This window comes from Protopterus annectens, chromosome 11.part0 (assembly GCF_019279795.1).
Source record: "Protopterus annectens isolate FY-2018-M chromosome 11.part0, PAN1.0, whole genome shotgun sequence".
NCBI classification, from domain to species: Eukaryota; Metazoa; Chordata; order Ceratodontiformes; family Protopteridae; genus Protopterus; species Protopterus annectens.
The window spans coordinates 645849858-645865717 of NC_056745.1; positions in this window are offsets into that span (position 1 = coordinate 645849858).

A 15860-nucleotide genomic window follows, 5' to 3' on the forward strand; every position below is an offset into this window, starting at 1 on the left:
ATTATGTCCTACAATCTCGTACATTTGCCCTTTTTAATTTTTGTGTCAGGACACAACTGCCCAGGGAGGAGCTGTCCCTCTTAAAGTGGAACAGGTGGTAACCATATGCCTACGGCCAGCTATGACCACACCTACCGTACTGATCTACCTCTGAGTTAGCACTAACAGACACATGATGCAAACACACACACACACACACACACACACACACACACACACACACACACATTACAGTCCCACAGAAATGCACACGGCACCTTCAACATACACATACACAGATTACAGCAATCACATACACAGTTGAACACAGTACCTACCTGGACCGCAGCACCAGCAGCGATAACTACATGTCCCTTAACATTGTGATAATATTACTCTCGGTTCTAGTGTTCCGGTACTGTGGTCTTTCGGTCTTTCAGCCTCGTGATTACGCGTGTCGGTATGTGACACATTCGATAGTTGGTAGTATCCTATTTATTTGCACCTCCATGGTTGTGTACATGTCGTTGACCTATCTATATATTTGCAGATATAGGTGAATACGTATATATCAACTTATATCTCTCTATCACCCTTTATATATATATATATATATAATATATATATATATGTATGTATAGAGAGAGAGAGAGAGAGAGAACACACCTTTCTTTGTGTACATGTCGGTGTATACTGTTTCCTGGACTCCGCACGTTTGTGTTTTAACCTGTCACAATACACACCAACCGTTGGTACATCTCGGGCAGCTTAGTGTTAGGTGATTGTGTGCATGATTGCATGTTCTACTCCTGGCAGTGGTCGTTCTACCCTTCAGAGCAGGCACTATTAGTACAGGGGTGAATAATGCTAGTTTCACCTGTTCTGGACATCGTTGACCATAATCTGCATGATATTCAGAAAAGCTTAGCCCTGTTTCACGCATATCCGTATATTCACATTTAAACGACGCTTACCAGCACTTGCTAATGCATAATCCCACTGACATGTGCTAAACCTGATCTGATGACCTGCATCCAACATCCATTATTCGTGCCTTCGGGATTACGTAACGTCCCTTGCAGGACATGGGACCGGGAATATGCACGACGGGTCACACATTTACCACTTGGGCATCTGGGATTTGTACACGTGTTATGGTGTTTTGTATGTGGACTGTACTACGGCTATTACTCCATACTGCAATCAAATGTATATGGATGAGACCTATTAATGGTATGTCTAAGTGATGTTTAACGGATGTGCTCCAGCATTGGTAATGTATGTCACAGTGAGCCACACACTATAATGTGCTACACCTTCACACAACCATAGGTGGAGCATGCTGGGGTGACAGATACCTGTCATGGGAACTCCCCATGCTTTGCCACTACATCCCTGATTACATTATATGGAGCTCCTCATTAACACACCAGATAAGCCATGCAGAGTGTGTGGGGAACAGTGATTACACACATGGATCCCGCAATTGCCTCTGCTCCACTGAGGGACAGTTGGTTAGTCGATGTGGTGGTGGCAGCAGAAACTGTTTGCCTCGGTTGATGAATGGCCTCGGACAATCGTGCGTGTGCCTACCGATGTACCTAGAAACCTATACATACAGTATCAACATATGCTGTTAGGTGCGCGTACTGTTCAAGTGTTGACATTCCTTGTTCCAATAGCTGTTGTGTGTGCAATGGTTGAGGGCTGCCTATGTAGGATTCACACAGTAGGCCACCTATACATTACACGTTACAGGTGGTCACATGTGTGTGCCATCCAGTTTACTGTGTGTGCAGGTGGAGAAGTGTGTCAGTCCACAGGGGCCTACACTGTCAGTGTATGTGCTATACGTTCCCTCTTTGCCAAGGCATGGGCATATTGGGCATGCCTCCGTCTGCATACAGGGGCTGGCACAGGGTGTTCATGGTCTGAATCCCTCTGTGCCTGTGATGGCCTTGGCAATTGCGGAGGGTTGTGAGGGCCTTCACCATTATGTCCCTGCTGCAGTTGTTTCCGCAGGATCATATTATGTAGCATGGCACATACTATGAAGATGTGGGCACACGTGCCTGGAGAGTACCGCAAGGCTCCACCAGATATGTCCAAGCAACAGAACCATGATTTCAGCATCCCAAACACACACTCTATGATGATTCTGGTTTGTGCGTGTGCCTCATTATGGCGTTCTTGCATGGGTGTATGTGCATCTCTGATGGGAGTCATCATCCACGGCTCCATGGATAGCCAGCATCCCCCACAAGGTGGCCATGTAGGATGTCCCCCCTGACAAATACCTGATACAGCTGTGAGATATGCCAGATGTGGGAGTCATGGTAGCTTCCAGGGCTGCCGGCACACACATCCATAATGATGCCCTGGGCATTGCACATGACCTGGCAGTTGATGGAGTGGTATCCCTTGCGGTTTATGTAGCGCCTACCATGCTCACCGGTTGGTGACTTGATATGTATGTGCATGCAGTCTATCGCACCCAGTACCTCCGGGTAGTGTGCCACCTAGTGGAAGAGATGCATATTGCTGGTCAACTCCTCCTGAGTTCGGGGGAAGTATATATGCTCATTGGCATGTGGTAACATAGCATCCAGGAACTGGTATAGTACCCTGGATGCTGATGCCTGTGAGATCCCCATTATATCTCCAGTTGGCCTTTGAAAGGTACCTGCGGCTAGTATTTGCAAGCTTACACATACCTTCATGTCCACTGGGATGGGTTCGCCTCTGTTGTTTCTGGATCTCAGGCGTGGCCGGCACAGCTCAACTATTTGCTGTAAGATATCCCTGTCCACCCTGTAACGCTCTACTATCTCCAGATCATGTAGCCCCTGGTAGGTTACCCTTGGTCTGAACACTCTTCTCCTCCTCCGGAGCCTGCGGTGGTTGTCAGCTTCATCCTCCACAACACCTTCAGTCTCTAACACATGGTGATGAATCACAGCTATGGCAGCTCCCAACATGTACATTGTAAAAGTTCCCCGTCTGTTTACACCAATGGTGCAGTGTTTGGGAATACACAGGTGTGTTTGAGGTGCCTTCACACTTTATACTATTGTGCTGTGAACACTGATGATGTCATAGGGTGTGTTTGTACCATCGGAGCTACAGGGTATCTTATGTGTTTTATCACAGGTACTGCTATTGTGGTGCCTTTGGTGTTGAATTACATTTGGCTGCCATGGATTACCTCTTGCCCTTCCCTTAACATTTCTTAACGTTTCCCCTCCCATTTTCTGGCATGCATCCAGCAGCCTGCTTTCATTTGTACTTTCCTAAACCTGGCTTATCTTATGACATGTGTTCTATGGCCGATCTACTGCAGGTTTGCTTTGCTCTGCTGTGACAGTTCTCTTTTCTTTGCAATCTGACACTTCCCCTATCCTGTTCTGCAGGTTGCTGCGAGCAGACTTGTTAGCTGCTGTCGATTTCCCACTGTGAGTTAATAGGTGTTAATTGCTCAGTTGTACTCCAATTACCCTACTGCAGCATTTTCTTATTTTCTTCCCCTAACCTTCCTGTTTGAGCTATGGTGCGTGGCGCATGCGTCCACTTACCGTGTTTTGGGCACGTTTTCATCCGCGTGCACATGTGCTTTCAGGCACCATATGTGCTCTCAGCTAAACGATGCTATACCTACATCCCCACTCCTATCCTGCGGCTTTGCTTAGCAACGGGCAGGCCGGATTTGCATTGCTCCAATGTGCTTACAGCTATGGTGGCACACCCCAATGCTGATGTCATGTATACCTCCAAACCACTCCTCGGTGTTGTAGCGCTGTGCTGTATGGTACATCCTTACTCCAGCGGGACGTTTGCGATTCACTGTTACTTGCCTCATTTGCATTGCATTGACTACTAATTCATAGTTATCACGCCGAACACTGTCACAGACCCTTAACAACCCTTGCAGCTTGGTTGTGGTGTACCATGCATACCATTGAGTATTATGGTGAAATCATGATTTGTATTACATTGTGATTTTATGACATTTGTGTATATTTTCCTTGTATTCCGGTTTGCGCACACATGCCCTGCGGTTGTACTTTGCGTTACTGTGGACATGACATTAAATGTTGTTTTTTAGGTGTTGTGCATCGTTTCTTATGCCATTGGCTGTATATTTAGCCATTGCCATATGTTAACTTAGTAATACATGAGTCTGGTCTGCTTTCATAGCTCCAATGTTTTGTTTGCAAAATGTAAACCTTTTTTTGTGGTTTACATTTCTGCGGGCTTATGCTACACCTGCACCACTTCATGAATCACTATGTACCTTCATTTGCATGGTGCAGTACTGTGCATGGGGTGATTAGCATACATGCGCCAAGGGCTGCGCAGATATGGCGTACGCTGGTAGTGCACATGGAATTGGATTGTACCTGAATCGCTTGGCAGCCATATTTGGCATTATACTGCCTATGCTACGCCTGCGCCTGGCACAAGCTTCATGAATCCCAGGGTGATGCTTGGTTGGGGCGGTGAAGAGCCAATCGTCTAGATATGGAAACACCCGGAATCCTTGCAGTCTCAAGTGAGCTGCTCCCACTGTCATGCATTTGGTGAACACTCTGGGCACTGTAAAGAGGCCAAAGGGCAGTGCTTGAAATTGGTAGTGATTGGCTCCCAGCTGGAAGTGGAGAAATCTTCTTGAATGTTTGTCCATTTTTATATGGTAATACACGTCCTGAAGATCTACATCTTTTCCCAGGAAAGTGAGTATAGACTGTACTGTGACCATCTGGAACTTTGCTTGTTTGACAAATTTGTTTAGGATGCTGAGGTCAGAGCTGGCCTCCAGCCCCGTTTTCTTTTGCACTAAAAAGAACCTTGAGTAAAAGCTGAATTCTACTTGGTCTGGGGGGACTGTTTGGATGACCCTTTTTTGGAGCAGCTTTTGAATTTCTATAGCTGAGAATTCCCTTTGAATGGGTAGAACATCGGGAATGCAACTTAAAGGCCTTGGGAAAATATTGAAGGGGATATAATATCCTCTGGTCATTATTATCTGCACCCAAGTGTCTGTGGTTATTTCTTGACAGGCAAAGTAGTGCAGAGAGAAACATCCCCCGACTGCTTCTAGAGGCAAGCAATTGGGCCGCTCTTCAGGAGCTCTGATAGAGTTGTCCTGAGAAACAATCTCTGGATCCCTGGTTATACGGACCCCCTCTGCCTCTGAAGGGGTGTCTTCCGGTTGAACTCTCCCTCTACCCTGGGGGAAAACTTGCCATATGTGCCACGGAAAGGACCTTGGGATTTTTTGTACCACATCTTTTCACTCCTCTGATTCCTGGAATAGGGTCGTTAAGGTAGAAAAACATATGCCCATGGCAGACAAGGTCTTACCATCCTTCTCATACCTGGCTAAGGTGTCTTTAACCATTGGGCGAAAAAATGATGAGGTCTCTATGGGGGCATTTAGGAAGGAAGACTTGAAAGGGTCTGTGAAATCACATAGATGCATCCAGGCATGAAGTCTAGGTACAACGTCAGTGCCTGCTGCTCTAGCCGCCCCTTCGGTTGAGTGCGAAATCAACCTCATGGATGAATTTGAGATGGACTCCAGGGTAGCAAGCTGTCAGTTGACTTTGTGCCATATCTCATCAGAGACTGCTCTTGCAAGGGTTTCTGAGAGTTCTGAAATTATGTCTCTCTGAAGATGACTAAACTGTGCCAGATAGTTCAGGGACCAAATAGCGAAGGTCGCTGAAGAAAATACCCACTTCCCCAATCTATATATCGCCCAAGACTCCCTGTTAGGAGGATGGACAGCAGTACTCTCTTCAGCGAGCTCTTTCTTTGTGGCCACCACCACAACCATAGCCTCCACAGGAAGGCCCTTGGACCAGTGTGGATTGTCCTCCGGTGGTGAAAGAATTTCATCTGGTCTAAGAGGAGTGGGTTCAATGGCATCAGAACTCTTCCATGCACACTGCACAATGAGCTGGACGAGCTCATCTGCAGGCGGGGTCATCCAGGAGGTAGAGGGTCAGGCTCAGAAATGCCTGCAAGAACACAAACTCCTCAGAGGAAGGGGTGCTGGGCTTCCAGTCATCCCGCTGCTTCAGGATCTTCAAGATGTCTGCAAAGGGGACATCATCGTGGGCTATCGTGGGGACCCTTCCTCCTCATCATAATCCATGTCTTCTGTCAAAGATTCCTCTGGGGAATCAACATGCTGGATCTGGCTGTAGGCACATCCAACAACTGGAACATCCACAGAGGTTCCTCACTAAAAGAATATAGTGTATAAGTAGTATATATTATGCATACCACCTCAAAGCCTTATCACTGTATTCGGTCTCCTACAAGCTGTTGAGGGGACATTCATCTCTGGCATACAAAGCATTGTCAGACCCCATTCTGATGGACCTCCTGCATATCTGCAAAACAAACAGTACCATAGAATCCACCTGTTCTAAAGACTTAAAAGCTTGCCTTGTCATATAAATAGGACCTGCTGAGAGAGACAGGTATGTATCTCAAGAGAGAGACTTCTTCTTTTCTGGAACAGGCTTCCACACACATGAAGCAGAGTTCTCCTAACCCAATTCAAGTGTAACTTCAGAACAATTGGATGGGGAACAAGAAATTCATCCCTGGTTTGGCACCAAGTCTCTAATAGACACCATCATCCTGTAAATGTTTCATCTCCCAGGCCCTTGCTTGTAAATGTGCCATCTCCCAGAAGCCCCTTCTTAAACTTTTCCAACGGTACCAAATTTGTCAGAAAATTTGGGATGCATGGCTAACCTATATGCAAGGCCTCTGCGTTTGTCACAGCCTAGTACACACCCTATGAACATATGAACCTATAACAGATTTCAGTGCCAAACATAACAATGACACAGCAAGGAGGAAGACATCAAGAATTTTGCACACATTTAGTTGTTACAAAGCGTTGGGTTCCAGAGGAACAGAGATTCTAACATTAGATAAAGTGACCACATGGCCAATGTAGCCAGCACCTATTTCCTTGACCTGTACTGCTACCAGTTCTACAAAAATTTGTGACCGCCCATATGCTTACTCACATTTCATTACATACTGGATAAGCTGCAATCCTCCTTCACCAACAGTTTGTGCTCCTGACCATTCACACTGCAAATTTGCTTTAAGTCTGCCTCATACAATCTGCAACTCATCGCTGGTTCCAAACATTATTTCTTGAATTTTATGCTATCTTCATGTGAAATAGTGTATCCATGTATTTTTCATGAGCCACTGATCTTATATTTGTACTCTTCTCCTAATACACATTTTTAATGAAAGATGGCAAACCACTTCACTTTGTTAGTTTCCTTAAGGTACTTTAATATTCAAGATTTTACATATTCATCTTTCTCATCTCTCACTTTGTCTTGTGGTGTACATTGCATATCCATTATTTCTTGACTTTGTCCAGAATTGCTCCTATATATGAAAATGAGTAATATTGTTATGCTGGCAAACAGCACAGACAATTTAGCAGTGGATACAGCTTCTCCAATGCTAACTTGGTATGCTTGGTGTTTGGCACAGCACTATCATGCCAGTGAAAGGATTGCTAAAGTAAAACACTGCAGTCCCATAATAATGGAAGTAGTGTTACGGCTGCTAGGTTGGTCAAGCTATGGGTGGTTACACATCCCAGGTGAAAGCCTCAGTGACATGGCATGCCTTATGGCAGGGACAATAAACATGGGTGGTCATACATCCCAAGTGAAAGCCTCAATGAGATGGCGTGCTTTATGGCAGGCACAATAAAGATGAATGGTCACATGTTCCAAGTGAAAGCCTCAGCAAGATGGCATGCTTTATGACAGGCACAATAAAGGAGAGTAGTCACGTCCCAAGTGAAAGCCTCAGTGAAATGTAAGCTTGCCTTATGGCAGGCACAATAAAATGCCTCATAGCTACAATATACACTGACAGCAGCTCATGTAAGGACACCAAGGAAAAGTACCAAATCATGTCATCATGTAAACTGGGAGGAAAGGCAGTGATAGTAAAGTCAGAAACTTGGAAGAGCAAGCAGTGCAACACACAGAAGAGCGACATGAATGGAAGACACATGAGGAATAAAGGCATTTTGGGAAGGTGCCCTTTTTTTCATTTTAAGAATGGATAAGTGTAGAAAGGAGGATATAGCCAAGTAAGCAGGGGCAGACAAACAAGACTAGGAAGGTATTGACAGAAGAGGGGTTAACAGGGGAGATGCAGACTATCTGATAGAAGGAGGACAACTGGTGATGAGATAGACTGGACAACTATAAGATTGGAAGAGAAAAATAAGGTAGAGAAACACCATGCTAACTGATAGGGATGACTATAGAGGGCCTGCCTGGCCTAAAAGGGAATTCACACTGATATCAGTCACCTCCACAACTGGCATCATGGACTGGAAACTCCTCTGGTGGCATGATGGATAAGGTCAGCTGGCTGTGTGACTATCAGCCACAAAGGGAGATGCTCCAGGGTGCAAATGTGGGTGTCCTGTTGCCAGCCCACTTTGGTTATCACCACACAGTGCATATACTGTTGGATGACTAAGGGGGAACCCTCTGGACCATTCTCAAGGAACAGCCTCTGTCTCAATCCTGATTCTTAACACAATCAAGTTCTCCATGTCAACTGCAGTCCTTTTGTTTTGACCTTTAAAACATTTGCCAGAAGATTGACAACAGAGAAATGTTATTACTACAGCTTTAATGCACCTACTACTGCACTAAGTTTTATGTAATCATTTGATGAATGGGTAATCTGACTTGTCCTCCTGGCTGATTTTAGACATGACCCAGGCAACAGGGTCCAAGAGAACAAAAGGCTGGGGCATACATAAAAACATTGTTCAAAGTACTATATCACCACCAGTGTCTTTGGAATTTGTGAGAAATTAGCATGGGCCACAATTTAGTATATGAAACCTAAAATACTACACTTACCATAACTTCTAATCAGAAATGAACAATAGAGGCCTGGACTTGTGAGGCAATAATACTAACCATTATGGCAGTTTTGAATGAGCATCAAACCTGGATTGAAGAAAAGGTGGTCATAGTGCTTCCTGAATAAAACAGAAGATCAATTTGTGAGATGGGAGGATGTAACCCTGGACAATAATCAAAGACCATGTATAGGGTGGGTGGCCTCAGATATCATTGAGCATGAACCTAGAAGATAGAAGCTGTCAGTTGACTTTGTGCCATATCTCATCAGAGACTGCTCTTGCAAGGGTTTCTGAGAGTTCTGAAATTATGTCTCTCTGAAGATGACTAAACCAGCCAGATAGTTCAGGGACCAAATAGCGAAGGTCGCTGAAGAAAATACCCACTTCCCCAATCTATATATCGCCCAAGACTCCCTGTTAGGAGGATGGACAGCAGTACTCTCTTCAGCGAGCTCTTTCTTTGTGGCCACCACCACAACCATAGCCTCCACAGGAAGGCCCTTGGACCAGTGTGGATTGTCCTCCGTGGTGAAAAGAATTTCATCTGGTCTAAGAGGAGTGGGTTCAATGGCATCAGAACTCTTCCATGCACACTGCACAATGAGCTGGACGAGCTCATCTGCAGGCGGGGTCATCCAGGAGGTAGAGGGTCAGGCTCAGAAATGCCTGCAAGAACACAAACTCCTCAGAGGAAGGGGTGCTGGGCTTCCAGTCATCCCGCTGCTTCAGGATCTTCAAGATGTCTGCAAAGGGGACATCATCGTGGGCTATCGTGGGGACCCTTCCTCCTCATCATAATCCATGTCTTCTGTCAAAGATTCCTCTGGGGAATCAACATGCTGGATCTGGCTGTAGGCACATCCAACAACTGGAACATCCACAGAGGTTCCTCACTAAAAGAATATAGTGTATAAGTAGTATATATTATGCATACCACCTCAAAGCCTTATCACTGTATTCGGTCTCCTACAAGCTGTTGAGGGGACATTCATCTCTGGCATACAAAGCATTGTCAGACCCCATTCTGATGGACCTCCTGCATATCTGCAAAACAAACAGTACCAGAATCACCTGTTCTAAAGACTTAAAGCTTGCCTGTCATATAAATAGGACCTGCTAGAGAGACAGGTATGTATCTCAGAGACTTCTTCTTTTCTGGAACAGGCTTCACACATGAAGCAGAGTTTCTCCCTAACCCAATTCAAGTGTAACTAGAACAATTGGATGGGGAACAAGAAATTCATCCCTGGTTTGGCACCAAGTCTCTAATAGACACCATCATCCTGTAAATGTTTCATCTCCCAGGCCCTTGCTTGTAAATGTGCCATCTCCCAAGCCCCTTCTTAAACTTACCAACGGTACCAGAATTTGTCAGAAATTTGGGATGCATGGCTAACCTTAACAGGCCCTTGCGTTTGTCAGCCTAGTACACACCTATGAACATATGAACCTATAACAGATTTTAGTGCCAAACATAACAATGACACAGCAAGGAGAAACATCAAGAATTTTGCACACATTGGTTACAAAACGTTAGGTTCCAGAGGAACAGAGATTCTAACATTAGATAAGGACCACATGGCCAATGTGCTTACCTATTTCCTTGTGTACTGCTACCAGTTAAAAAATTTGTGACCCATATGCTTACCCATTTCATTACATACTGGATAAGCTGCAAATCCTCCTTCACCAACAGTTTGTGCTCCCTGACCATTCACACAAATTTGCTTTAAGTCTGCCTCATACAATCTGCAACTCCATCGCTGGTTCCAAACATTATTTCTTGAATTTTATGCTATCTTCATGTGAAATAGTGTATCCATGTATTTTTCATGAGCCACTGATCTTATATTTGTACTCTTCTCCTAATACACATTTTTAATGAAAGATGGCAAACCACTTCACTTTGTTAGTTTCCTTAAGGTACTTTAATATTCAAGATTTTACATATTCATCTTTTCTCATCTCTCACTTTGTCTTGTGGTGTACATTGCATATCATATTTCTTGACTTTGTCAGAATTGCTCCTATATATGAAAATGAGTAATATTGTTATACTGTGGCAAACAGCACAGACAATTTAGCAGGATACAGCCCAATGCTAACTTGGTATGCATGGTGTTTGGCACAGCACTATCATGCCAGTGAAAGGATTGCAAAGTAAAACACTGCAGTCATAATAATGGAAGTAATTACGCTGCTAGGTTGGTCAAGCTATGGGTGGTTACACATCCCAGGTGAAAGCCTCAGTGACATGGCATGCCTTATGGCAGGGACAATAAACATGGGTGGTCATACATCCCAAGTGAAAGCCTCAATGAGATGGCGTGCTTTATGGCAGGCACAATAAAGATGAATGGTCACATGTTCCAAGTGAAAGCCTCAGCAAGATGGCATGCTTTATGACAGGCACAATAAAGGAGAGTAGTCACACGTCCCAAGTGAAAGCCTCAGTGAAATGGCTTGCCTTATGGCAGGCACAATAAAATGCCTCATAGCTACAATATACACTGACAGCAGCTCATGTAAGGACACCAAGGAAAAGTACCAAATCATGTCATCATGTAAACTGGGAGGAAAGGCAGTGATAGTAAAGTCAGAAACTTGGAAGAGCAAGCAGTGCAACACACAGAAGAGCGACATGAATGGAAGACACATGAGGAATAAAGGCATTTTTGGGGGGAGAGGTGCCCTTTTTTTCATTTTTAAGAATGGATAAGTGTAGAGAAGGAGGATATAGCCAAGTAAGCAGGGGCAGACAAACAAGACTAGGAAGGTATTGACAGAAGAGGGGTTAACAGGGGAGATGCACAGACTATCTGATAGAAGGAGGACAACTGGTGATGAGATAGACTGGACAACTATAAGATTGGAAGAGAAAAATAAGGTAGAGAAACACCATGCTAACTGATAGGGATGACTATAGAGGGCCTGCCTGGCCTAAAAGGGAATTCACACTGATATCAGTCACCTCCACAACTGGCATCATGGACTGGAAACTCCTCTGGTGGCATGATGGATAAGGTCAGCTGGCTGTGTGACTATCAGCCACAAAGGGAGATGCTCCAGGGTGCAAATGTGGGTGTCCTGTTGCCAGCCCACTTTGGTTATCACCACACAGTGCATATACTGTTGGATGACTAAGGGGGAACCCTCTGGACCATTCTCAAGGAACAGCCTCTGTCTCAATCCTGATTCTTGGCCACAATCAAGTTCTCCATGTCAACTGCAGTCCTTTTTGTTTTGACCTTTAAAACATTTGCCAGAAGATTGACAACAGAGAAATGTTGTGTACTACAGCTTTAATGCACCCTACTACTGCACTAAGTTTTATGTAATCATTTGATGAATGGGTAATCTGACTTGTCCTCCTGGCTGATTTTAGACATGACCCAGGCAACAGGGTCAAGAACAAAGGCTAAATACATAAAACATTTAAAGTACTTATACACCAGTGTCTTTGGAATTTGTGAGGAAATTAGCATGGGCCACAATTTAGTATATGAAAAACACAAATACTACATACCATAACTTCTAATCAGAAATGAACAATAGAGCCTGGACTTGTGAGGCAATAATACTAACCATTATGGCAGTTTTTGAATGAGCATCAAACCTGGATTGAAAAGGTGGTCATAGTGCTTCTGAATAAAAACAGAAGATCAATTTGTGAGATGGGAGGATGTAACCCTGGACAATAATCAAAGACCATGTAAGGGTGGGTGGCCTCAGATATCATTGAGCATGAACCTAGAAGATAGAAGGGGTAACCCCGGTGACTGTAGAGAGGCACTGAACTTGAAATGAGGATGGTGGGTGGTAGCTGTGGACAATCACTTAACATGAATTCATGAGGTAGGAGTGTCCTATGACAACAAGTAATTAACATGAATTTGACTGTTGGAAAACAGTACATGCATAGATCACTTGTTCATTAAGTAATATCCTATACAAGACATTTTCCAAATGTATATTAGTATGAAGTTCAGTAAAATTATACACAGATGTTTGTCAAATTAAGTGTAGACATAATTATGGTAGACAGTAACATTTTAGGACATAACATTCAGAATATTCATGTTATGAGTCTGCATAACACTCCAGTATCAGTATGAGTCCATCTAAACGGTGATTTTGCAGTTACTGTGCAAAATAGTTTGTCTAAAATACCTTTTTGGGATATAAATGTCTAAGAACAGAGCAGTTTCATAACATGAGGTCCATAAATAGTATTTTGTAAGTCTGGATAAAAATGCTAAATTTCAGTAACATTATTAAGAAATGTTTTCTAAAAGAAATGTACAGCCATAACTCTAAGAATTAACATTTTGTGGCAGGCTGTATTACAGAAGCCTTAAAAGCAAAGTTTTGCTAAGGACAGCCTGACAGGGATTAATATGTAGCTTCTTATACACAGGTACCAAATGGATGTTTTTTACAAACACATTACTCTTACAGTCAGTTTTCATTATAATTGGTTTCTATTGGGGCAGTTATAATTTCTTTTCAGGATAGCACATGCCAGAACATGCCCGTATAAAGTTAAGATCGCAGGATTACAGTAGAAGTATACATTAAAAAAAAAATCACTGTTCTGGTGAGAAGTGTATCATCAATAGAAAGACCCCACCACTGCAATTCCCTGTATTCAGTTTGGTAGTGCTAAACCAGCTCCAGAACTGAGCTGCATTTAAGTCTTAACATGAGGTGCATTTTTTACCAAAGTGTCAAACTACAATTCCCTTAATATTGTGCCAATAACTGTTAAAGATGGAATAAGCTAGCAATTATTACACATAAGTACCAATACAGCGTTCATAGCCATTTCACAGTGATTCCCATCTATGCAGTATTGCACTTGGTTTGCACACGGTGGATATTTGATTTCTGCTCAAAGTGGGGAAAGAACACATGTCCAGAATACATCTGTGTTTAGCTGATTTTACATTAGTATGTATATTTCTCCAGAACAGAGTCATTTTCTGTCACAGGAAGCCACCAGAAAAACCTCCCCGTGCTGTCAATGGGATTATGGAAAAGCCAACTTCATTAGTACTTAGGTCCTTAAGAATGGAATGATAAGCTAAGGAGAATTTTGTACCTGACAGTCCAAATTTAATTTTCCTGAGTTATCAAATGCAACCGAGATATGGCCTTTTATACAACGGTACTTAATGCAGACTGAATTTTACAATAGCAACTAGGCATTTCAGATGTTTCAACTAGGGTGCGAGTATGACTTTTGTTCAAGATGTGGAATGCAATACATGTTCAGGTTACAGCTGTACTGAGCTGGTTTACATATAAAATTAAACTCATTAATCTGTAAATGGTCCAAAGAACCCAATTTAATTTAAATAAATTAAATAAAACTTTTACATTTCCCCAGAATAATACATTTTACTTTTACTGTATAGAGACCACCTTCTTCTTTTCCAGACTCCTTGTACTGCAAAGTATTATCATCTAGCCATACTCAAGTCAGTTTTATTCGTTCCTCTTATGTTCTGCACTTTCTGATTCAGTGACACTACCTCCCTCATTTATTCTTAGTTTAAAGGCACTGGCATACCTTTGCAACACAGCATTAAGTACTCCTGTGCCTTCCTGGCTAGGATAGAGCCTTGCCCTGGCCTCCCAAGTCTTACTCACCCTCCATTGACAGAAAAAGTTACACTTTTTTAATTGCAACAACTTTAGCAAAAGCACAATTTTGGTATGTGTAGAATGATAGTCACACATCTGCGATGCTACTGGCGCCTTCCTTTTATTGCTGTTAGCCAGAGTAATGTGTTTGAGGTCATGCTGTGTTACTCTGTCCTCAAAATTGTATAGCAATGGTAACATATTACTATTTTGTAGGTAGAGTGAAATTAAGCTTAGAATAACTAAACAAAATTAACAAAATTAACAAATTGCAAAATTTGCAAAACATCCGTTTTAAAATAAATGCTTAGAATAACTAAACAAAATTAACAAAATTAACAAATTGCAAAATTTGCAAAACATCCGTTTTAAAATAAATGCGTAGCTATCTGTCTTCAGAGAATTAAGTATAAAAGCGAATATATATGTATTTATATTTGTGTATATATATATATATATATATATATATATATATATATATATATATATTTTTTTTTTTTTATATATGATCAGAGCAGAGCCTGTGATGATAGCACTTATCTTCCACTTGTGGCCTCTAGCCATATGGGACCAAAAATGGGCAGACATGATGACAGTACAATACTAGCATGCTCAGTATTTAATAAAGTTTAAAATCTACTTACAGTACCTCTCATGAGCTTTCACTTTGACCTGTAATTTCCATCAGTGAAGAAGGTCTGGACAGTGTCTCTTCATGTCACTATGGTGATACCCATACTGCTCACTGTTTCAGGGGATGACAGTGGCACCAGTAACCACCCGGGAAAGACAATGCCAGGCATCCAGCTTATACTGTGGGTCCTCATAACAGCCTCACAGCAAATGTTCCCAGTGGTCTCCATGTAACACATGGAGAAAGAGTTTAGTCATCCGAGACCACCACCAATGCACTCTGCAGGTACTGGTGTCTTCTGAAGCCATGGCTATTTATCAGGTCTGATACCACAGTATGGTCCCAGGAATCTCAGAGAATAATAGCTGGCATCTCAAGATAACTCTCATTTCCCATTCTGAGAAGCGTTGTACAATAGAGACCAGCTCAGTAACAAGAGCAGTGCCAGGATTCAAGATTTATGAGCTGGTATAATACAGGGTTAGAGGTGTAAAATATGGCAACTACAGTTTACAAACACAGTGTTTTTTGGTGACTTTATGCCTAATGGGATGAAATGGAGAATTGCAGAGAACCTCTTGGCAATATTCCCATACATGAACAATGCACCACATCTATGCTCAGACATATATACAGTATTGGGTAGATGTTTCTGTA